The sequence below is a fragment of the Gallus gallus genome, chromosome 2 (genome assembly GCF_016699485.2).
Source record: "Gallus gallus isolate bGalGal1 chromosome 2, bGalGal1.mat.broiler.GRCg7b, whole genome shotgun sequence".
Lineage (NCBI taxonomy): Eukaryota > Metazoa > Chordata > Aves > Galliformes > Phasianidae > Gallus > Gallus gallus.
The window spans coordinates 75,496,770-75,522,541 of NC_052533.1; the positions used below are offsets into that span (position 1 = coordinate 75,496,770).

General features: G+C 42.0%; 1 protein-coding gene across 4 annotated transcripts in view; it reads right to left on the minus strand.

Moving 5' to 3' along the window:
• FBXL7 (F-box and leucine rich repeat protein 7) overlaps positions 1 to 25,772 on the minus strand; it is a 179,885-nt gene that overhangs the window by 15,514 nt on the left and 138,599 nt on the right. The window contains exon 1 of one of the 4 annotated variants that reach the window (XM_015282240.4): positions 2,291 to 4,238. The exons of the other annotated variants lie outside the window; for them this stretch is intronic. The gene's annotated coding sequence lies outside the window, so the exon portion shown is untranslated. Of the gene's footprint in view, positions 1 to 2,290; positions 4,239 to 25,772 lie in introns of those variants that run through there. 4 annotated transcript variants of the gene reach the window in all.

Below are 25,772 nucleotides of genomic sequence, written 5' to 3' on the forward strand. Positions count from 1 at the left end.
CTGGCCACTGAAGAAGCACTCACCCTCCACCTTCCCCAAATCCTGAGGTACCTCCTTCCCAATGCAACCCATGCCACTTTGAGGAGAGGCATCCTGCTCCCCACTAGGTTCTCAATACTGGGTTATCAAGAGATTGGACACATCACATTTAATTGTCCCCCATTTTCAGGATTACCACATCTACAGCAATCCAGTTCCTTTCAGTGCATTACTTTGAAATATGCAAAATACAATTGTGGTTAACAAGGAAATAGGCATTTACAAAGTCGCAGGCTTCTAAATAAAGGTTTAAGATAAAATTAGACAACAGAAGTAAGTCAGGTTTGCTCAACTTCAAAGTCAAACTAAGAAGCCTACCATCCTCTCTCTCTACACCCGACAAGTTGTGGTTAGAGAGTCTTATTTGACACAGGAACTCCATCCTGCTGAATACAAAACATCTTCTCAACTTACCCTGAGAGAATGCCTGGGTTTAGTGAAATGGACTTACAACTACGGTCTGTCTCTCCTTTGAGTCAGTCTGAGATGTCTGAACTACTCCATGGTGAAAACTGTGTATGGTCAAACATTTTTTTGCTTGCCAAGCCAGGCAACATTTACATTTTTGTGTTTCACATTTTTACGCATTGGTCTTAACTTTTCATTTCAAATCCACTTTACGTAACTATAGATGAGCACACATAGCCCAACACCGGCTCTCTAGCTACAAATATACGGCCAGAACCAATCACTTGGAGTGACACTGAGCTGGAGCAAAATGATCCTACTCTGTCTTCAAATGATAAGCTGACATTAAGTTTCTGTTGATAGAAACAGGCCTATGCAATCAATTTAGATGGAAAACTTAAACAAATGCCTCGTGACTCCCAAGCAGAAAACACATAAATCCAAGCAGCCATTGCAATCAGCTGTAGCTCTTCTAATATTTCACTTCTCAAAAATGGGAGCATCTAGAATAAAGGGTTTATCAGTTTTCATTACTGCAGAACAACTTCAAGCCAAGTTGCTGTACGCAAGTTTCTGAGAGGAGGTGTTCTCAAGACTCATGTTCTTTCACATAGATCAAGGCGTGGTAGACCCACAGAATCTTGAAATTTAGTTTGGTAAGATGTGCATTGCTCTAAACTGAAAATAACATACAGACTAGAGGAATGCTTGCCTTGGGGAAAGCTGACAATAGAATGACACACTCATGGTGTTGGGTAATCAAGATGACTTGCATCTAGTTGGTTGCAAATTTTACAGCAGACAAATAATTCCCCCAGGAATGGCTATTTCCAGCACATCTACCAAAAGTTAATTATTTGTGGAACAGACCATTGTTTTTCATAATCAAACACTGGTGCTTTAAAAAGGCACAACTCTCAGAAATGACTGACTGGAATTAACAGGGGGTCTATGATTTGGCCTCAAAAACTGGAGAAATAAAGATAAACAATAGGGTAAACATAAGCTGAAACAGTAGCAAGAGACTTAAAGCCACAAATTTGCATTCCTCTCAACATTCAGGTTTTGATGGTAGAGATTCATTACATCAGTGCAATTTACAATAGTCTAAACATCCTCCCTAAAATAATCCAGGCTTTAAAAATTGAAAATCTGCAAAGAGACAACCCTCCAAATTATGGGACAGAATTGTACACAGAACAATAAAAGGTCTATAGATTTGAAGGGGAAATAAAGTAAAAAGGGAAAGAAGCAAACCCCAGTTCCCACCAGATTCTATTGTGGGACACCTACAGAATGCCCCCGTGTCCCAGCTGAGGAGTCACATGGCAAAGCAGATGGAGGTGCAACCCTCCCATACAGGGCAGGGGCAGGGGCACCCCTTCTTCTCTCTACCTACACGTGCCTCTGCCACCTGGGTTATCAGCAAGGGAGTGACAATAAAAAATCCAGCAATGTGAGAAAAACTGCTGGATTTGTTATTATGCCATTGCTCACTTCAGGGTGACCTTATTAATATGAAATCTTCTGAAGCCTGTAGAATTACACTGAGGCAGTGAGAGTTTTCCAGGCAGATATGTTAACTCTTAGGCTAATGCTTTTGCAGTCTCAAAGGGATGGCACCAAGAGCCTGACTTGGCTATGCAAGATGGCCACGGATTGCAGATAATCAGTGAGACTGCACAGAGCGTGACTGAAGGCTGACAGGGAACACCTGCTCCCCATCAGCTCAGCTATGTTTACACTTTAGGTTTAAAGTTTATTTTCTTTCCTACCAATGAGATTCCTTCAAAAGCACCTGCTAGTATCCTGACAAGCATTCTCTCATTTGGTGAGCAAATACCTCATTTTCTAGGGCCATGTTCCTCTCCCTTTTGACACGTGGCCAAACTGAGAAAGCAAGGCTGGTCTCCAGGGCTCTTCAGGGCAATGGCAGAAGGTTCCACTTAATCCAGAGTTTTATGTTTCTTACAAATCCATAGTGCTACCTCTATGCTTACAGACAAAGGAATAAATTCAGCAAAAAGCCAGCCAAAGCCACTTTCCAGAGGAATCAGCCTTGGACCTGAGTGACCTGGACCTGACAGGGAAGAAAGAAAAGAAATGTCATCTCCAAAGCAGAAACCTGGGACGCCAGCACTAACTTATCCAACAACTCTCTAAGAAAGACACATGAAATGTGGATTTTTTATTTTTTTTTAAATAAAACACATTTCACATTGCACAGGTCCTAGAGTGACAGTCAGCAGTCCCCTCATCTGCTGCAAACATATGCAGTATTCGCACAGTGACGCACTGAGCAAGCACATAATGCTTATTCAGAACCACGGGGATTAACATTTTGTTTGTGGGAAATTCGGGAGTTAAGCAGGGAGAGAGGCACGGCCACTGCTTGCTTTCTCCTACTAGAAAATGTAAACTGGCTGAAGCCCAACAGCGCTAAGTTGCGCGGATTCCTGACCACCAGCACAACACAGGCCCAGACTATGTCAAAACAGATGGTACTTAAAATTGCAAGAGCGGTGCATTAGCCATCCTCTAAAACCCAGCCCTGCCGTCTGAGTTCCCACTTGCTGTGTCTGTGACTTGTGATGTATAAATTAGATTGCTATTTATATGCAATAGCATATGGTTCTCTGACATGCGAGGAGTATCAGATGTACACACATGTAAATAAATCAATAATTCAGCACCCTGTACTTATGGCAACTTCAATAACTTCCCAGTCTACTGGAAGCCATAATAAATAATTGCTTCATTTTGCATAGAATATTAACTGACTGTAATAGTTCCTTTTCAATTCACTGCAATTTCAATCTACTGAAATGAGACAATCAAAATTGTTCACTGACTTTTTTTTTCACTTCATTAAATCAAAATCAATATGGGAAAAAAGAAGTGACATTTACACCTATACAATCATGAAAAGAGTTATTAGTCAAAGCAAGAACTCCAGAAAAAAAAAAAACAAAAAAACTATCATTTAAATCCTTTAGCCTCTACTTTTAATACTATCCTAACCTTATTGTATCAAACATTATCACTGATTTCCAGCTTTATATGCAGTTTCACATTTATCAGCTGATTTAATACCATTAGTTTATGGAGATATCTTAGGCAGTAGGCTTAAAGACACAGGAAAAGAAACATTAGGAAACAAGAAATATTTGTCATCGTGATAAAACAGAAAGTTACTTTATTTTAGAAAGCCCCAGAAAGTGATTCATGCAGGGGCATCTCATCAACTTGTAATAAATATCTGAAGGGGGGTGGGGGTGGGGGGGAAGAAAACACATCCAGGCTCTTTTGAGTGGTGCCCACTGCTAAGACAAGAGACAGCAGGCACAAACTGGGACACAGGAGGTTCTCTCTGAACATCAGGAAGCATTTCTGTGCTCTGTGGGTGATGGACCACTGGCACAGGAGAGGCTGTGGGGTTTCCTCATTGGAGATCTTCACAAGTCATCTTGACATGTGATGTCATGACATTTGCTGGGCAATCTGCTCTGGATGTCCCTGCTTGAGCAGGGGTTGGGCCAGGTCGGCTGTATGGGAACTGTTGAGTCATGGCCAAAACCACTGATTGACGGCCTGGGGAAAGGACCGGGTCAGCCCTGGGAGCACAGGTGAAGGCAATTCAGCTGTGTGACTGGAATGTGACTCTTAGACCTCATTTAAGGGCTGACTGCCACTGGAGAAAGATCTCTGGTTGGAGACCCCTCCCTGGTGGAGCTTTTCCCTGTGAGCATTCCTTTCCCGTTTGTCCTTTTGCCATTCCGCTCCTGTACCACTGCACTAATCTTTCTGACTGTAATGTGGACCCAGAGGTATTTCCAACCTCAACCACTCTGGGATTCTGTGAAACAGCTCTAATGCACTTCCTACAAAAAGGATATGAAGTTCAACTTTCAAACATGCACTGTATGAAGCTTTGGGCCATTGTGCCAGGCTTCCTCAAATCTGATCTGCCCATCACATGGGAGTTTTGTAGAGTTTGAGTTTTTCACTACACTAACTCAAGGTGCAAACTTGACTGATGCGTAATCTTACAGTTCAAAACTACCTTTTATGACTGAGAAAATAAATGATCACCTTCATTGGTTGCAGCTCAAGCAGGCCCATACCTGTCAGCTGATAATATAGTCATTGGTGAGAACTAGCTACAGGATACTTGTTCTGCAGTGTTTTCCCCAAACCATTGAGTTCTCTGAAGCTTAGCTCTGATTCTTCTCACCTGTAGAAAGAATGGGCTTTTTTTTTTTTTTTTTTTTTTTTTGGCAAGAATTTGCTGAAAAACTGGTCTACCTCAAAACTTCCAATAGTAATCCCACAATGCTTGACAGAAAATATTAAATTTACCTGAACATAAGGTTAGTTACTCAAGATGGTCTCTTTTTTTCCCTATAAAAAGATGAATACTCTGAAGATCCTTGTAACTTATAACTTCAGTATGAAAGGCAGCATTCTCTCAGTAGTACATAGCACTGCTAGTACTCCTTCTCAGCACAGAAAATGTAGTATATTCTCTGTCTTCATCCCTTTGTTGTAAAGGCATAGCTGAGGCTAAAGATTTCGTGGCTGGATGCTTTATTTTAAGCTTGTGGACAAGGACTACCTGCACTACTAAATTTGTACTGACATCTCAGTGAATTCTCAGACAGGCTCACTTCAGTTCAATCAGCGCTTTCTAAGAGGGACTTCGGAAGTCAGGCTGATTGACACGAAGCACAGGTGAAAGTTGTGCTTGGTTGAGCTGCAGAGAGAGCAAAACACTGCTCTGCTGGCACAACACTACTAGATTCTCATAGCAAAGTGATGACAGGGTAGAGTTTACAGGAAATGTGATGTAAATTAATTTGTATTTAATGAGCCTCAGGTTCTAGACAAGGCATTTGGTACCGTGCTGCAGTTCCACTAGGTACTGAAGTTTCAGGTGAATGAATTATGGTAATGACTTCATCTCCTTCCCATTTGCACAAGACTGCAAGCAACAGACTCGCACGAAGAACAAATCTTACAGGAACGTATTTCTGGCATTTTTCAGTATAATTTGGAAACATGGAGCGCAGCCAACAGAGAGATCAGTAAGGCACGTTTTAAAACTTCTACCGAGGAGGTTAAAAGAGTTTGTGTTAGGAAATGCTTTTGAGACCCACGGTGACTTCACATTTTCCATCTCACTGGATTTACAAGCACAGAGGCTGATACTGCAGTATCTGGGAGCCGAGCCCTTCCTGAGATGTGCAGAGTTCCCTGCACTACTGGTGACCGCCAGGAGCAGCCAGTGACGCAGTGGATCCCAACTCCCCCACTTCACACTACAACTGAAGCACTTCAGTCTCGGCTCACTCACTCTGTTCTATTTGTGGCAGAGTCTTTTTTCTGCTAACATCACTAATTGCCTGGAAAGTATTTCCCTCATTTCCTTATGCTGAGCTGCACTTCACTCATGCTGGATGTGTGACTATTTAGAGCACGTACCATGTATAGTAATGTGTCACTTTGGGAGCGTCAGTATGAGAAATGCTGAATGAAGAAATGAATGAGATTGCTAACACTGGCACAACTAAGCTACTAAAGTGCAGTTGAAAATGTTCAATGATACTTACATGTTCCTTCGCTTTAATTCCATTTACAGAAGTGTCAGCCATAGACAAGACAGCAGTAATGCTGGTATTACACACAAATCCTGATTTGTGTGTAATAAAAGAATACTTCTGTAACCCTGAGAATGATTCTAGAACTACAAGGTGTAGAGATGTCACTACTTAATCTTATCTAGTCTGGAAGAAAGTGAAATCTGTTGCCAAGTCCTCATTACTCTGTAGTTTGCGGGTATAGGTCTGCATCACCAGCCGTGTATCTCTGGTTCTCTGGTTCAGTTTGGACTGTTTTGACGTAGGACATGGAAGGAAATGGAGGTGACAAAGGCATTAAATGACAGGACATTCTTAGTGACAGGAATGTGTCTTTTGTCTTGTGTCTTATAGAGGTCTGTAGCAATAATGCACAGAAATCTTTCCATTTGAATACTGCCCCGTTAAGTTCTCCTTAGAAACATCTCCATACCACATGAAATGAGTCTTTTGTTCACTACCTGCTGAAATGCAAGACTCTTCATCACCAGAAGACGAGCTATTATTAGTGGTCAGAAAACTTCTTTACTCATGGGTTTTGTGGTAAGTGAATTCCGCCAGCACAGCATCGGACAGTGGTTTAACTGCATAAATACCTAACAGAAAGTAGTTGACACCTTACGGAAGGGCGCTGCAGGACAGTCTACATGAGAAGAGCGCAAGGTTCACGGACAGATGGCTCATACTGTGTGAAATCCTGCCTCTACCATCCTGCCTTTCTAAGGAAAACACCTTACAAGTCTTTACATTGCTTGAAAGAGAGCAGACTGTATTCCCAAATGATCTGCTGTGTTATAAAATAGCCAGAAGCCATCTGAAAACCACACAAGGAGGGAAGGCTCCAGAGAGGTGCGCGGCACCTCCACCCGAGAGGTGTTATTAGGCACAGACCTTAGTTCTCCCTTCTTCCAAAACAAAAGTGGGATGCCTGCCTTGGAACTGAGCAGACTCTGATGCATTGGTCATTTCTCCTCATTACTCGTTATATCTATAGAATTCACTGGTGATGTGACTGAGTCTTCTTTACTGAGTATAATGAGTTTCATGCAAGTGCAGCACTATCTGGGGAACAATTCAGACACAGTAAGTTATTTTAGCTGAGACTACAGCTGGCAGAGCCCTCTGCTTTGGCAAATCGCTTATGTCCTTGTAATGCAATGAAGTCTTGTATGCCTGCAGCACACTTCAGCAAGGTTACCACCTTTCTGTGAAGGGCTATTTAATCCTCGAAGGGAATCCAGATATTTGTTTATTTAAAAACTCCAAATGTTAATACCATAGAGCAACCTCATCACACCTGAACTGCATCCAGCAGCCTTGCTATATACGCACACGTGTAGATGGATGAAGCATGAGATTACTGCTGATACCAAAACGAGATCTAGGAGTACCTGGCATTGAGTTGACTGTGTGGTCCAGCCTTGGCAAATGGTCTAAATAATACCACCCTATAAGATAAGGCAAGAAAGTGAGCACGTTTATGGTGTGCATGTGTGACTGATCATGTTAAAAGGGAAGTGAAATCCAGACATTCATCTTGAAGAAAACCATCAGCCAGACAGAACAGCTGCTTTCTGGCTGGGGGCAACTGTGGGGGCTGCTACAAGCGGGACCCACAGCTTAGGGGTGCACATGAGCAGGTGTGTACAAGCAGGGAACTGGAACCCTCAGACAGGGCAGGGGCACTTGTAACCCACATATGCTGGTGGAGATGGGTTGTGCAGCACTGCTGTGTAGTGTGCTGTGGACCTGTGAGAGTGGGTGAGTGAACTTTGGGGGGATTAGTTACTTGAAGCTGCTTATTCACAGTTGTTTATTAACAGTTCCTAAGTTAAGTTCTCAGTGTTGTGATTTATCTGTGACATACTCATCCCTGATGTATAGTTCATTGACTGCTGATTAATTTCACGCCTGTAATAAACAACTTCAATCCTAACTTGGGTTTAAAATATATTAACTGAATAGCATTCCCATGCGGCACACGGCTGCGATTCATCACTCACTGCTATTTGTTCCGGATATATATTATTAAGGATGAGAAATCTGACCTACAGCTGGTGTTGATGAGAATTTAAAAATAAAGCTAAGGATTAAAGAGCACTGTTTAACCAGCTGCAACAAGCCATAGCTTAGAAAAGGTGTGGATAACTCCATCAGCAACCTTCCTCTCAGCCCAGATTTGTGCAGCACCAGCAGCGTTACATAGTGGGGCAACAGGGAGATTGTGCACATCTGCACCGAGGAACAAGATTCTGCCTTGGTGAGAACCACAGCTGTTGCATGTCTGGCTCTACAGCAAGAGAGCTCAACCTTGGGTGAATCCAATTATCTCTCCATGTATATATATGCATATTATTTCCATATATAACTATATTTGGCTGTATTTATAGGCAGATTACTACAACTGCGGATGGCCAGTAATGAAACAGTGGTTCTGAATTTTCTTGCTAAGTATGGAAAGAACTGAAAGCCACAGAAGTGCTATGAATGAACAAAAAGCTTACCTTTCATTTATGAATGTGTGCACCAAGGGAAAGCAATATACAACTAAGATGACTAGAATGTAAAATTAAAGACAATTAGATATATTATTTCAATTATTTTGCTAGAAAGGGGCGTTGAATTCCTTATGAGGACATTCCTCCCAATCTCTCAATTTCAATGGTAGGATTTTACGTTATTAGCTTTATCTTTTTCACTCTTATATTTAATTTTTTTGGTCTTAAAATACTTAAAAATGGGTATGTTACAATAGACTACTCTCTTTGCATAATTATAAAAATATTAACCAGAGGCATACTGGGGACTATTTTTAAGCTTTTAAATTTAGTTTATTATGCTAAAATGAATTAGAACTTAATTAGATAAGCTATAGAATATTTTTCTGACGAGCATTTGATATACTTTTACAATAAGGGGCACTTAAGGGGGCTTCATCTGCTATGCATCCAACTGATACACCTTTCCATAGCACTGCTCAGAGAACAGATATTTGCTGTAAAACATTAAGAGATTCCAAATACATAAATACTGTAACTGTAAATTTGTGCCATGATCAAAATAGCTTCTAGGGAGTATCCAGTGTAGATCGTTGCATCTCAGCCAAGCAACTGACCATGCCACCATCTTTTCCAGGTTCCCACCTGTGTTTTATCTGAATTCTCTCGTAGTACACATCTCCCTTTTCAGCAATACAAGCAGTACAAGCACAGGACCAACATACATTAGGAATGATCTCAGGTAGTAGCCGGTACTCATCCGAAGCCTCGGTGCCCCAGCAGGAAATGCAGTAACGCAGGACCACAACATCCCATCAGAGGAAATGGGGCAGCTGCAGAAAGCTCAGCTACTGTTGTGGGAAACACGCTGCAGAAATGGGACGTGTTCCCACATTATGGAAAGCATAGTGGTTTCTGAGGATAACACACTCAAGAAGCTGGCTTCAGTGCGAGTGTATAGAAGAGCTGCCATTTCATTCATTTCCCCTTTGTAATCCTTCTGTCCAAACCCATAACTACTGCACAATATGATGTCAAAAACACCATACAGATAATGACGAGTGGAGCCAGAGGATGAAGCCAGACATTTATTCTTATGTTTTGACTGATATAAACTGGATTAGGAAATTCAGTTTATACTTAATTGTATATCTTAAAATAAGCTGTTGTAACTATTACGCTAACCTACAAGGAATTCAGATGCTGCTGGCTGTCTCAGCAACCTTGATGTCAGTTCATATTCTGCTTCTTTCAAAAGGCTGCATCCAAAAGAAACACTGCATCAACATTCTACACATACATTGTGAAGACTTACTCTGCACGTGCTCTGACAGTCAGGCGTAATTTTATGAGTCAGAGAGGTTGAAAACTTAAGCAAGAGACCTGATGCTGCTGCATTTGACAACTTCAGCACTCTGAGAAAATAAACTGCCTGTCTTCTTCTGATAGATGAACAGGACATCTCAGCCGCTTGGCTTCGTGCACCCCACCAATACACTCATATCAGCATTCTCCAGCTTCAGCAGCCAGCCAGCACTACACCCAGCAGGGCTGAATAGCCTCTTCAGCAACTGGCACTTATGTGCCCTTCCTAACCTGGGTGGAACAGAAAAGCTCCACTGCATCTATGCCACGTTCTTCATCAGCATGCCCTCTACTGACTGCCACCAGCATTCCCCACCCAAGCTTTGGCAGCTTACTGATCACACTGAATAAGTGACCAATAATCAGTTAGCAGCCTGAGGAGGAGATCTCAAATGGCAAGCACAGCCTGGGCTCAGAAGAGGTATTTCTTTGCAGTTGTGCATTCTGGTACCATAGTGCTAAGGCAAGGGAGGCTCATAGAGATGAAGGAAGATTTCTCACCGGAGTGTCACAGGTTGGCATGACCATGTGGGTCCCACCAACCTGACTAAGTTTTCTCATGTAATACTCTAGAAACCAGAGTGAACGATGCATCTACTAGTTGTGCTCATCTTGCTATGCATCCTCATAATCTTCTTTGTATGCAGATCCTGCTGCTAAATGAAATCTGTCGTTTCCCAACACAAGCTGTAAAACCAATGCAGTTGGAGATGGATGTAACTTGTCTACCATCAGAAGCAGTAGTTGCAGCAGACAAAATCTGAATAAGCAGATACAAAATGCTTTAAAGAAAAGAAAAAAAAAAGCAGACTGTAGATGCTTGGGAAAACATCTGATGCTTAATACAGCACAACCTCCTGAAAACCCTCAAGTTAGAGATGCTAGCAGAGTTAAAACCCTCTGGACACACTAAGGTGCCTGTAAAACTATGCAGCTTGGAAGCACCAGCGTCTTGCAAGCAACTCTAAAATACCTGGGAATGCTAAATTTCATGATTTGAAATACAGGAGTTTTTCAGCTCCAGCTTTGTTCATTTGCACAGCTGAATATATCCAAGCTCAGAAATGCAATGAGGATTCTGCTAGTAATCCCATAATCATAGAATCATGGAATATCCTGAGTTGGAAGGGACTCACAGAGATCATGGAGTCAAACTCCTGGCTCCACACAGGACCACCCAAAATCCAAACCCTGTGTCTGAGAGCACTGTCCAAATGCTCCAAAGCACTCAGGGCCGTGCCCACTGCCCTGGGCAGCCCGTTCCATGCCCACTGCCCTCTGGTGCAGACCCTTCCCTAACCCCCAGCTGCCCCTCCCCTGACACAGCTCCATGCCGTTCCCTCGGGCCCTGTTGCTGTCACAGAGAGCAGAGCTCAGCGCTGCCCCTCTGCTCCCTGTGAGAAGCTGCAGCCACCATGAGGCCTCCTCTCAGCTCCTCTGCTCTGCGCTGAGCAAACCCAGGGGCCTCAGCTGCTCCTCATTTGTCTTCCCCCACAGACCCTTCACCATCTTCACAGTCCTCCTTTGGACACTTTAATAATTTTATATTCTTTTTATTGTGGTGCTCAAATTGCACCCAGTGCTCGAAGTGATGCTTCACAGCATGGAGCAGAACAGGACAGTCCCTCTCCATAACTGGCCTGACCACAAACAGTCCTCACTAGGCTATTAACGTCCACTCATTACGCCTTTCAAAACTTTATCAAACAAGAGTAAATGCCATTTTAAAAACAAAAAAGAGAAATCAAGACAGGCATACTGACCAGCCTCTCCTAAACCAGGGAGTTATCTGTTGCCAGGGGTCTGTGGTAGGAAGACCAAGTTGTAGCTTTTACTACTGCTTTCTACCATCTGGCCAAACATGACACATCTCAGCTTTTTATACACTGTACTATAAACACGTACTAAATTTAACTTTTGTATATGAGCCTTACACCTGCAAAATCCAGAGTATCGAGCTGCACATCGTAAGAGAGATTTACCATCCATGGGACGGCTTGTCTGTGCCTCCAACTCCTCTCCTGACACCACCACCCATCACCATGGCTTTCTGCGGACAGTCTCCCAGAGCTTGCTGCTATAAACACGCACAGCCAAGCGCTGCTAGCAAGTAAACTTGGCGGAGGCCTGCAAAATACACAACTTAACAATCAAGGGCCTTGTTGAGTTGGGCTTTTATTGAATGCAACCACGGCCCTTGTCTCCCCTTTCTGTTTATAAGGCTTACCAAGTATATAAACTATTGCTCTTAAATTATGAGGACCCACATTTATGAGAGCAATTATCCTTTGTTTGTTTAGAAAGGCTATTTGTCTGTCTCCTGCATTTTAAATGCCTCCCTGCCTCCATTGCCCAAAGGGAAGCAAAATGTTTGGATTTGTATTTGAGGGTGGGCTCCATCTGAAGTTCCCTTAATGAGGGGAAATCTCTGCCATAACCGCTGGGTGGGGGAGGAGAAGAGGGAAAAGATAAAGCCCTGCTCCAGCTCAAATGAAAGCTGGGCAAGGGAGCTGTTTGGAGGAACAGATAACGTTCTTGCTTTTATACCTCTATAAAGTTCATTATAAAGTCGGGCTGGTTTTGCTTAAAAATTCATTCTTTGAATCCATGAAGAAGTGCCTCGCTGTCACTGTGCACTACAGCAGGGTAGGGATTGAACACTTGCCTGGCTCCTTCTCTGTCTGCGCAGATGAGATGAAAAGTAAGAACTCACTACCGGGGGATTAAAAAGAGTATGCTGTCCCTAGAGGATATGTGAAACTATGACTTCCAAAAAAATAAAATATAGATTTGTAACACTTCTCTATTTGGAATTAATACTGCCAACATAAAACACATTTGAGGTCTGCTAGTCAGCCCATACTTGGCTGACTGGCTATGCTTCCCAGCGAGTTGTCAAGTACCTCACATAGATGGATTTCCTTTAATGGCTTCAGAAAAATGATCCTACGTATCAGCTGTGTCATTCCTATAGCTCCTACAAGCCTTAGACCTGAACAGCCCTGTGGCCTGCAGCCGGCCCAGAGGAACACTGCTCTTCCTTCCTCATCAGAACGTGCATTACGCTCCCTCTGCTACACAGGGAAACACTCAGATGGAACCTTTGAAGCCATCTATTGGAAGTTTAGTTGCCTGGAGAACAGAAGTGGGGAAAGGTAACAGAAGCTTTTGTCCACTCCTTTCCTCAGTCACATATCTCAGAGGCAGCAATGATCAAAACTGTGTTTAAATATGAGATGCTCTGTGTAGTGGAAACCCTCCATCATGCTTTGAAGTGTGAAGCTCAACAGAAGTTGTTCTAGGAGAGATGCTGGGACAGATCTAGAGAAGCGGAGCTGTCACCTTAAAAGAGTCATTTTAGTACGAGCACTGTAGAACCGAGCCAAGAGAAGGGAGCACAGGGCTGGCGGGCGCAAGGAAAGCCAGTTGGTGGAAGGATACCCTACACACCCACCAGCCACTGCAGCAAAGAACAGTAATGAGCATGGAAAAGATCTGAGAGGAAAGCTGCAGTTGTTCTTATCAACAAACCTTGATGAGAAGAAACTTTGGTAGTGAAATATATTTTCTATATTAGAGGACTCTTGAATGACAAGGAAAACTCATGCCTTAAGATACAGTTCAGTGGCAGTTTTGTTCTTCATGTAACAGCTGCGCATCACCTAGGAGACTCATTCCCTGAAATCCTATGCTTTAATGCAGAGAGAGAAAAACACCAGACACTTGCAGCTGAAAGTGCATTTTGCCCTTTAAAAGCCAGAAGTAGCAGCATTCATTAATATGGTTTGCATGTCCAAATGCAAGATGATTAGCAGAGATCTTGTAATGGGAATTTCTGGCACTCATGTCAGACTGTAATAAATGAGCTTATCTTCCATGAAACAGGATAACCCACACTCTCAAACAAGGCACCTCTGAAATAAAATTACAAGTTCCCCTTTTCTCAGAACCTACTTGCAAGGTTAAATGATTGCCATCATATTTTTAGTAGAAATATGAAATATTAATCCTGAAAAGCGTAAAGATGAGATCATACAATAACCAAATGCCATTCTTTTTTTCCAGAAGCAGTCTTTTTAACTCCCCAGTCCTCAATTTATGTATTTTTTTTTTCCAAACAGTCAACAACTGTTTTTATGAAGTAACTTTACGCCATGTCCTAAACATGAATTTTATAGAAAGCTTTTGCTGTAAAAGAGTTGTCTGGTTTGATTAATAGTCATCTTGAACAGGAAATACTTGAATAATGCGAATACATCTTGGACACAGATCTGGCTCACAGTAGGTCTTTTGTGCTGCAGAGATTAACCTGGAACTGTTCCCACTGATACTGCTTTAAACAACCCTGCTGGATTGCAATGTGCAGGAGACCAGAAACTCATTCTGCAAGTTTTAAACCATCCAGCTTGAGAGGGGAATTTACACAAGTTCCACCAACTATGGACAAAGAATAGGAAGTGCCCCATTACTGAGCTGTACAAACTGGTGTTTTGGTCAGAGCATCTCAACCCCTACAAAGTAAGAGTTAACGCTGCCATTAAAGGAAGGACACAAACTGCTCAATATGCTCATAGGTAATCTAGAAAATGCAATTAATGGAAAATAATGAATATGATCGTAAGCTATTCAAGGAAGTAAAGATAAGGACTTACCCTGAGGGACTGCAGAAAAACCTTAATCACACTTTGTTATTGAACATAACATTGACAAGTAATTCAATGGCAAGATGTGAATGAAATTCGTTTGGGACAAACCTACAGGCATGCACACGGAAACATATGATTCTGCATATCAAGTGACAGAGCTGACAGTTGCTACTCAGGAGGAAGAGCTTGGGATTATAGTGGGCAGCTAGTTATGTTAAGTAGTTCCAAATAAATATTGTCTCAAACAGGCAAAAAAAAAAATTATATATATCTATCAAAAGCAAAATGCTAGGAAAGGAAGAAAGAATAAGAAAAGAAAAATCAATCATCATCACAGAACAATAGTACAGTTTGGTACTGTGTGCAGTTCTGGCCTTCTCCTCATAACAACTCAGTATAAGCTGAGATGGTACAGAGAAGGAGTCTGATGACAATCAAAGGCAAGGAACAGCTCTTGCATAAAAAAATAACTAAATGCTCTTCAATCAGAAAAAGAGATGATTGAAAAACAATATGCTGAAGTTCTGTGCAGTCACAAGTGGCACTGAATTGCTGTACAGCGTTTACTCTTGCAGTAGAGAACAGAAGAGTCAAACCAGCCACTGCCAGGCTCAGAATAAGATGGCAGCAAGGTGGGACTTCATACAAGCTGTAGTTGGATGATGGCAACATTTGCAGAACAAGACTCATCACCTCTCCTCCTGTGTTACGCATAATGCTTATCGTTCTTGTTGAGCTCCATCACCGTTTTACATCTCACTTCCTCCTCTCCTCACGTGGCTTTTAAATCATCATGCAAGAATGCCATATAAACTCTTCCAATAAATAGATGACTGAAAACACATTCTACTGCAAGTGTGAAGAGTTGCTGTCTATTCTGTAGAGCATTGCAAGCATGATTAAAACTGATGAGCGCTCTCAAGCCCTAAGGCTGACTGGAAGGTGCAATTAAATGTTCCTTTTTGTAAGAACAGCTGGAGCCAAATGGTAGTGAAAAACTGGGAAGGGCCATAAGTCAAGAAAGTAAGCTGTGAACCTGGTCAAGGAAAGGTCAAGTTGTAAACAGAATCTGGCATTTAGAACTAAAAAAAATAATAATGTGTAGTCAATTGCTTAAGCTGGTGAATGTCATGCTTCCTAATAAGTGTCTGAAAAAGAGAGAAGAAAGCACAGCAGGAGATAGGCGTTTTTGGACACCAGCACAAAAGGAAAGCAGACCTAGGTAACACAGACGCCAGCAATGTAACTCAGAAGAATGGTACCTATGGATGAGCCTTCAGCTTTCTAGCACCACTTAGGGCCTTCCTGAACTTAGGAGAAATGGAAGAATAATTCTCAGACCAATCCTTGGAAACAGCCTTCCCACTACCAATGTAACAGCCAATGGGTCAAGCTAGCGTTACTTCAAATGAATACAAAGTTCTTCAAAGTTGACCAAGCTTTCTGGTAAAGTTTTTAAGTTTCCGCCAAAGACCATCTGTGAAAATCATACAGGAGAGTTGTGATCCATTCCTGACCACCTGCCGTGCTATACCACAACTCTGGTGGAAACAGGGGAAATTTTATTTCCCCACAAGGCTCTGCAAGACAAAAACATCCACAGAATGGCTGGTGTTAGACACGGCTTTCATTAAAACCTACTCAAAGAGGAAAGGAGAGCATTTTCCCAGCTATCCAAATCTCAGGATGAGTACACAGAACTGTAGTAGGTATGTGGCAAGAAAGGACGAGGCTTAACACTAACATCATCTGCACATTTGTGCTTATTAATTTCAAAGAAAAAAAAAGAAAGAAAGATGAGTCATCTCTTCAGCGTATGAGAGGCAGTAGAAACTGAGGGACAGGCTTACACAAGCAGCTCACCTATAGAAGCCCCCACCTGGGAAAGCCTGACGTGGAAAAAGCAATTCATTTCCAGAGAACAAAGGAGCAAAAGCTGCTGATGTAACCTGAGGAAAGGGAAAGGGCGCTGGTGTGGGAAGGAAGCACAAAGCCTAGTTACTGCATCTGCTCCAAGACAGCTATCAAGGCAGCCTACGCCATGCTGGTGCCATTTCTGTACAGTCAATTCACAGAGTAAGTGCACGGTAACATTTCCCCAGAACACATTTTCCCCCTTTGACATTGCCCCGCTCAGGCTCGCGCTTGAGTTCCTTCAGAAATAAGAGACACCCCAGGACTCCAGATGGGCTCCCAGGGAATGACGAGCCCTGTGGTTAGCAGCGTTGCACACATTAAGCACTGCCCAGCCAAAACATGACTCATCGTCCTCAAGTGTGCTGATGTTGTGGTGCCCTCTGAGCCCCATGCAGCTACAGCCAGCGGCCCTAAGCAGTGCCCACATGCAAAGAAAGCAGCTTTCGCTGTCCTCCAGCTGCAAGCACTGTTCTCAAGTGGAGCTAGATGACTTCTAAAGCTGTGTAAGAGGCCAAGGGTGTACTGAGAGTGCAGGGAATGTACGCCCACTGAATGCTTTAATCCCAGGAAGGGAGCAGTCAGTTTTAAGTGAAGCTGATTCAGTGAATTGTTCACACTGACCTTCGGCACTGCCGCAATTTTACCAGGGCAGAAAGGTCACTTTTGCAATTATGAGCAACTCTATCAAAAACATTATTTTAACAGCAGTGCTGAGAACACAGCAGCTCTGTGATTGATAAAACAAGGAAACTCCACCAAGGTGTTTTCAAAGGCTTTGGTAAGAGGAAGAAAGCAGGGAGAGCCACTTAGTGAAAAAGCAGCAAAACAAAACACACTTCACAGAGTCCACAGGACTTCAGTCTCCATATTTTAAAACATTTTTTTTTTATATCGTTAATGTTTCTGAAACAGTCTGCAGTATGCAAGGAAAGATGAAGAGTCCCATAATTAAATTAGGTTAGAACCAAGATCCCCTTAGGCTATTTGTAAAGGAAGAGGTATCATCTGACAATTATATTACATTGCTTGTTTGCTTGCCTAAGTATTCTGAACACCTGTAGGGAGCAGATACATAAACCATCATAGGTGGCTTTCACAGTGGCAGCAGCAGAACACCAGTGACTAGGACTTAATCAAGGGCCCATGAACCTTTACAGCCACATGGACAACCTTCCTGTTCACATCCTCCTGTGCATTGTGTATGGGCAGGTTTAGCATCAGAGCCCACAAGGGTCTCCTCCCATGGGAGTGAGTGCTGCTGTCTCAATCTCACAGGTCAGAGCACACTGTGGGAACCAAGACATTCATCATAGAATCATGGAATCATAGAATTACTCAGGTTGGAAAGGACCTCAAAGATCATCAAGTCCAACCGCAGCCTAACCATAGTACCCTAACTCTAACAACCCTCTGCTAAATCATATCTCTGAGCACCACATCCAAACGGCACATCCAAACACATCCAGGGACGATGACTCAACCATCAGAAATTACAAATATATTTTGATGCTCAGTCTGAATCATTAGGAATATGGTTTCTGTAATAAGGAGGAATCCTGCCATAAGAAAAATCTACTTCCTTCATTAGTGTAAATGATTCATTATCAAGTGAGGCAAATCACCATCACCAAGACAGACAGATGCAGTATCATCAACACACACACACACAAAATGAGCAGAAGTCCTATCCTGCTGTCATGACAAGTATGTAGAGCATCACAGTATTTTTTGTTGACTTTCCTGCAGAAATATGAAGAAACTAGTGCCTTTAGCTCAGACTGCTTCTCTTGATTAGCTTCACCTTCTGAGCTTCGTGCAACTTCTGCTGTCATTTCATTCTGAAAGACTGCTGTCGTACTGCTCCATGCCTGCCTGATCTTTCAGCTTAAACATTTATGCAAGAGACATCTCCATCCATTTGCTTACCAAGAGAACTCTGCTTAGCCCTACCTTTCTATTCCCATCCTCTTCTTGGCATGAGCAGTACACATTTAGAAAGATCTCATCTTAAGCAATTGCTGCCCATTGCCCTAATCTCCTGTAGCGTTCTTCTCAATACTCATTATTTTTAGTAGCACTACCAACTGTAAAACCCATGCTTCAGAATACAGGTAAGCATGTGCTCATCACAGCTTTTATCTCCTGCTGTGAATGGATAGTGCAAAAGAGCACAGCACTGCCTAATCTCTGATGTTATGAAACAGAACAAAAAGTAATTTCTTCAGCAGGCATCAGTGACTAAGAACAAAAGACGAAGAGCCACACGTGTGTTACCTATTGCTCCATGCTCCCAAGAGCCAGCGGCCCTTTTGCAGTTGCCCTCGTCTTGGTTGCCTGCTTCTCTCCTGATAAAGCAGCCCTATTTCATTCTTCCAGGTCCGGATTGTAGATACCAAGCGATTCCCAGCTGGGAGGAAACTCGATGCTCCTCACCTTCAAACCTCACAGATGTGAAGCTCAAAAGCAGACCTGTATTGCTGTTTTATATTCTCAGCTCTTCACACTCTAATTCGCTTTTTGTAGCTTCTGTCACCTTTGCACATCTAGGAAGGAAACGGTACAAAGCTAACTGGAGAAACAAAATTGCTATGGAAAAAAGCAGGACTTGTCCAGTTCATGAGGTACAATGCTGTTAACAGTTCCATGAACCTTGTAATTGAGCCAAATTATCAGCCAATTATGAGGGGGGGGAGTGCGAATACATCCTCCTCCAGCGCACCCAACAGCCCTTCATCCTGGAAAACCCTTTCCTTGTCAGAAACAAAAGGAAAACAATAGCAGAAAGTGCATGGTCTAAAATACAGGATTCCGAGTTAAACAGCTGTGCCTAACCAAAGCACTCCTGCACGCAGTATCAAGTTTGACTCTCCCTGTGTGCTTCCTTGCAGGAGGAGACAGTGTTGTGCAATAGTTTCAGTAGCTGCAGTTTTTCTTAAATATCTTTAAAGAGACACTTAAAATTTTAGCTTTTACCATCAGAAGGTTTACTTCGTCCACTGAAGTTAAACACTCATCGCATGCGAGCCTTTTTATGTAGCTGGAGGGAAAGCTCAATGCAATGTTAAACAAAGTGCATTTCATGCTGTATCCTGGACAAAAATAGATGCTTCGCTAACCAAGCCTACATGAAAAAGGGCAAATATAAAGGATTCAAGAGCTCAAGCCCGAGGAGAGCAAACAATTTAACACGGATTTTGGTTTCCTTTTTTTTCTTAAATAGAAAAATCAATCAGGGACTTAAAAAAAGAAACTTACAAACTTAAAAACAGCTCAGAATTTAGACATCGTGTTTGTTCACTTGACTTGTTTTCAAAGAACTCAGAAAATCTTTACGTGGTAGGCTGGAGTAACTTAGAAATGCTTAATATGTTTGCTATTTTTATACTTGCACAAGACCTACTCGATACCAACATAAAAAATTATTTCATCTGGAACTCAGCATGCATACTTGCAACTTCTTCCAAAATTACTCAGCTTTACATTCATACAGCACAATGTTCTGAAGCACCGCTGGTATTAAAAGAGTGGCAAAACTATTCCACTTCCACTCTGACTCACTGCGAGTAGAAAGTTTTCTTGAACACAGGCATTCACTCCAATGCAGAAACTTTTGATCTTCGTAAAAAAGTAATGATGACAGGAAAGGACCCTAACGTATAACTGGCTTAACCCAGCCAGACCAGTACTTAACTTTTTATGTATTTTACTTAAACAAAACGTAAGTCACCCTAGGGAAAGCAACTTTAATAAACACGATCATATAAACCTTACAGAGAAAATTCAATTTTACCTTTAATAGTGTCTCTCAAATAGTAAACTTTATTATAAGCCCAATAATTCTTAATCAGATTCCACTACCAAAATCAGGTGTTTCATTTTCAATTTTTAACCAGTTTGTCCAATTGCTTCTTGGAATATGTCATGCCCCAAGTAAGATAAAAAGTACCAATGAAAGGGCAATTCTGATGGAAACTGGACTGATGCCTTCACTCTTCTCTGTCCAGGAAAACTTTCCTTGACCAAGAAAAGCATTCCTCTCTGCTTACTCTGAGACTCCGTATCTGAGAAACAGAGATGCTAGTATAGGAGTGGAAGGACTAGAATTTGTCCAGAAAGCCATTCTCAAACCTGGGTTAATTGTACTTTCAGATTCACACTACAGTGCCCTGAGACGAGAATGCGGCTTAAATTCTGTCTTGTAACAGCAAGAAAATAATTGTGATGGAAATTAATCACAGCTCTCTCTGTTTGCTTGTTCTAAGTCTCAAGAATGCTCCACACTGTACTCCCCTGCACTATCGTTCTCTGTGCTTACTCCTCATCTTTTCATTTGACGTGTCCAGATATGCTCCGGGGCATTTTCACTCTCCCCTCATTGCAGCATTTGCAGTGTACAAATGTGCACAGCTTGGATTTTCCCAGAAGTCTATTTTATGTTTAAGACACCGTTGTTCTTTACATGCAAACCCATAATTTGCCAGACACTAATTTCTTTCTCAAGCCATAATGTCTTTAGCATATTTAAAGGCAACTCCACAAACTTTATATGTTAGGTTAGCGCATCATTAGCTTTTTCAGGGATGCTATTTACATCTCTTTCTGAAGAACACATGGAAGAGCTCTTGCCCATTTGGAAATTCTGCATGGAGCCAAGCTTTCCATACAGAATGCAAGCACTCAGATTTCTGGGAGCCATCAGTTCTATACGCTCTGTTCAAGACGCTACACCCAGACTTGCCATAAACAATTGCTTGAGTTTCTGCAATGTGGCATAAGAGAGACAATGAAGATGCAAACATAATCTTCTGTACCATTGTAGCATGTCATCAACACCTTGGAAATAAATCCGCATGACTTCACGCAGCTGAAGTGTCTGAAGAAAAACAGCAGTTTGTGATCCACTCATGCAATTTCAACTTTGACTTGTACTGCTGTAGAAACAAGAAAAACTCTTGTCCTTGCAGAGTCCATTCTGAACATAAGCTATGTATCTACAGCTTAGAAAGGAGAAATTTGGATTTTGCTTAAGATTTTCTCAAAACAGAAATACTAGATAGGAAATAAAAGCTGTCTTATACAAGGTAAATGTTTGCAGTCTTGTGGACTGTCACAGAATCACAGAATGGCCTGGGTTGGAAGGGACCTCAAGGATCATCAAGCTCCAATCCCCCCACCACAGGCAAGACCACAACCTCCACATTTAATACTAGACCAGGCTACCCAGGGCCCCATCCAACCTGGTCTTGAACACCTCCAGGGACAGGGCATCAGGACATCATGACATGGACTGTCATGAAATAACTAAGGAGGAGAAACTTCCTAGAAATGTAATCTTGTTACTTGAATCTTCTACTCCACCAGTTCTAATAATGTTGAAAAACCGGTATGCTGACTTAGTCATAGGTACACCCAAGAATCTGCCATAAATTCAGTACTTATCCTATGGAAATGCAATAATGTATGGCAGCTGTAAAATATGTACATGTTAATAATGTCATGAAAATACTATTTTATGCATATTTCAGTCAGTTATAGCAGCTATTTAAAATTTTCTAATGACTTTTAATGACTACTGTACCTCTAAAGGTGGAAAAAAATGCAAACCAATTGCGTCCTTCTCCTCTAAGTGCTATTGCAGTTCTAAAGCAGACAGAACTTGCGTATGCAGTACTGCATGAATGGGCACAAAGCACATCTTCTGTGCTCTCCGGAAAGAAAAACACAACCAGTTCTTCAGAAATTCCTCTACTCCATTACCTGACATGCTGGACAACTTGGATGTACATTTCCAGTGCTTACTCCTCTTCCAGTAATTTGACAAGATCACAGGTTTCCACAAACTCTTAAGATTTCTCAAACTTGAGAACAAATATGCCAAGCTTTAGGAAGTGCAATGGCGCTTTGAGCACACATGTGGACAGAAAGGCTCTCCAAAGTCAGAAGCATTCACAAACATAACAACAAAACAGACCACAACTCTGCAGAACGTAACACAAACTGTGAGGAACAGATATTTCATAAGGCAAAGTGTTCCAGTGTGTTTCTGCTTGCAGAAAACTTTCTGAGTTCAAGCACCAAAATAGCAGCTGCCCTTGATTAACAGCTTGCTTCTGCTGTTCTGGAGACTACAAACCTGTCACGCCAGAGGACAGAGTTACAAGATATATTTCTTCAATGCCAAGCCAGATGCAGGAGGTTCCACACCATCACCTGGGTTGATACAACTCCAAGTGGAGCCGCATCATTGACTAGGTTGCCAAAATGCTCCAGCTGTAATAGCTTCTTATTGTGTCACAGCACTGCATGACTCTCACACTCAGAAGTTTGGCTCTAGCTCACGTTTCAGCAAAGCAGGACCAGTCTCTTCTCCCACATTCCAGTGGGAATGGATAAATGAACCCTAGGTGGCACGTGTTGTGCTACAGCCAGAACAAGGACAGAGTTAAGAGGCCAAATGCAGCCCTCAGAGGTGCCAACAGCTCATGCTTCCCATCACCTCATGCGCTGGGGATGCTAGGAGAGTAAGTTAACCCAAGGTTTGCTATAAAAAGACCTGATACACAACTTTGCAGTCACGAACTTGAGCAGTGCGTGACAGACACTGCACCTTCAATACATGCATGCTGCAGTTGGGTGATGCATGCTGCAGTTGGGACACATGCAACAAGAACGAAAGAGAATACGAGACCAGACCCACAAATCAAGTATAGAGAGACCTGTGGGCAGTTAGCTTCAGGACAACAAAACTGAAATGTGAAGGTACTGAGAGAAGTCTGGCAAAGGATTTCCAGTGCTTAACCTTTGCTTTCAAAAACAGAATATCCAGACATTGGAAATGAGATGAAGGTATAGGTTGTGAATCACTCTAGCCTCTGCAGACTTGTAAGATACATGAAATAATACACTTCTGTTCCCAAACAAATGTCTTTTAAATGAACAGTATGGAACCATTGCAAAATCTCCATGGGGAGAAATGTTTTAAGTACTCACTGCTATTGCCATATAACTACCCCAGACACTATTCTTGCTGCTCACAGATGAATTCAGCTGTTTAGTGACTTTAAATGACTGTTAGAAGCAATCATCTCTGCTGCCTTTATTTTTCAATCTTTATAAACTTTTCTCCCCACATGCCTCCTCCTCATTTTAGTACCAAATATGCTCCCATGGTGAATGCGACTGTCAAGAAAATGACATTGTTTACAACAAGACTGATTCAAATTATATTTATAAATTCTCTTTCTTGAAAAATGGCATATAAAATCCCAGTTGTTTCAGTAGAATTAAAAGAGAGCAGGGAAAACATCCACAAAAAACTAAGCACAACATGCTTAAATCCAATCTTACTTTGTAAGCACATGCTCCACGCTGCTGGATGAAGGTCCGTGTTATTTCCAAATAATCTTTACTGCCATACAAACGTGTCCATTGTATGAACTTTTTGGATTGGACATATAAGTAGATAACATGGTCACGTTCATTTAATACTGTAACTAAAACCAGGCCCATAGTCAGTACACAGCTTATCCTAAGGTCAACCGTTGCCAAAATGCTTTGGTCAATCTAATGAGAAAATAAGGGAAAGAGAGTCCTGAGAACTAAATCTGAAGGCTCGTAGCACCTTTCCCAAGGCACAGGGTGTTCCAAACCACCTCTCATTGCATTTGATGCATCAAACCATCCCTCTGAGGAAGGCCTTAATCAAATCACATTTCATCCTGCTACTGACTGATGGGGTATCTCACCAGCCTTTCTTAAGATGCTACAGAGTGAAGCAGCATCTAGAATTGTGCTTTCTGCATGATGCTGTGAAGAGGGCTACCTTGCACCCATTCTCCTAGCAAAATTCCTACATAGCTGGTCATAATATGAAGACTTAACAAACATGGAGCGCTGGAAGTCTGTGCTCATAAAACAAAATTTGGAGCTCCTTTTACATAAAAGTGCAATGCAGGGACAAAGTTCTGGTCTTATTTACATGAGCATAACATGAGAGAATGAGGATAGAGCTTAAACATTTTGCTCGTATCCGTCCATGCCAAAGTACAGGTATGGTCCCTGCACGGTCTGCTAGACAAGTCAAAGAAGGTGATGGCAGACAAGAACCAGGTTGAACATTTCACCAAAGTGGTGATGTGCAGCCAGATCACTTCAGCTAGGTTGAACGGCAACCACAACCCATACTGGCCTCAAAGAAAACTTTCCCTAGAAACCTTCACCCATCTCTAATTACACTTTTAAACAAGACTTCAACTTGCTAAATTCATATAATATCAGAAATTGATTGATGCTTTTAAATTATATGAGCCAAAAGGAACTAAACCATGCTTAGACTAACACATTTTTCCAACACATTTCCAGAGTTGTGGTGGTATATCCCCTTCGCAACACAACCAGCTACACAACAGAAGCCAAGTCTTGTGCATCCCAATAAGCAGTACATGTCATCTGGAGGACGAAGCACCCTAAGGAAAGCTCTGTGGGTAAGAAACAGCAGCCAGTAGATGCCTGAATGAATTTATAGTTGATAAATGGCAGAAATATCCAGTTACCAGAGAGGGAAAAAAAAAAACCCACAGCCCCCCATACACATTCACTCAGTCTGGATCCTTTAAAGAAAAGTATAAAATCCCTTCAGAAGAGAATTTGGAAAGCAAAATTCATATAGGTTCTACTGGATTTCAAAACATAAAATAAACAAAAGCATGGATTCTATAGGAATATTGGTCTTAGGGTGTTCACAGGTCCCCTCCCTCCTACCAGGTAGCCTCTCCACAGTTCAGAGGCAATTTAAGTTTCAGATCATGACCTCTTCCAAAAAAGCAGAGCACTTGTCTACCTCGCCTCTTGCTTTACAGTCACTGATCACTTCTGTGTCAGGTGCCTGGACCAAGGCAACCCATCTACTCCAAATAGTTGTTAAACTGTTAACGAGCTGTGAAGATTGCTAGAGCTATTTTGGATCTACAGAAGGATTGTACGTCCAAAAGCTTATCTTCCGCTCAGCCATTATATGGTATTATTTGATCCAAAAAATAAATTACCTCTTTTCACAAGTCTTGCCTCTGAAACTTGAAGCACATCACCCACTGCAAAGTAGAGTGCCTGCCAAAGTTGCACCAGTGCTCAGTGCTGCCCTCCAAGTCAGCTGCATCCTTCCCTTTATCTGCAAGCAGTGATTTTTAATTGTTTCCCATTCCCAAGTCAAAGTACTTAAACGTGCCAGGCAAGTACTCCTCAACTTTCTGTGATACACTTGAGCA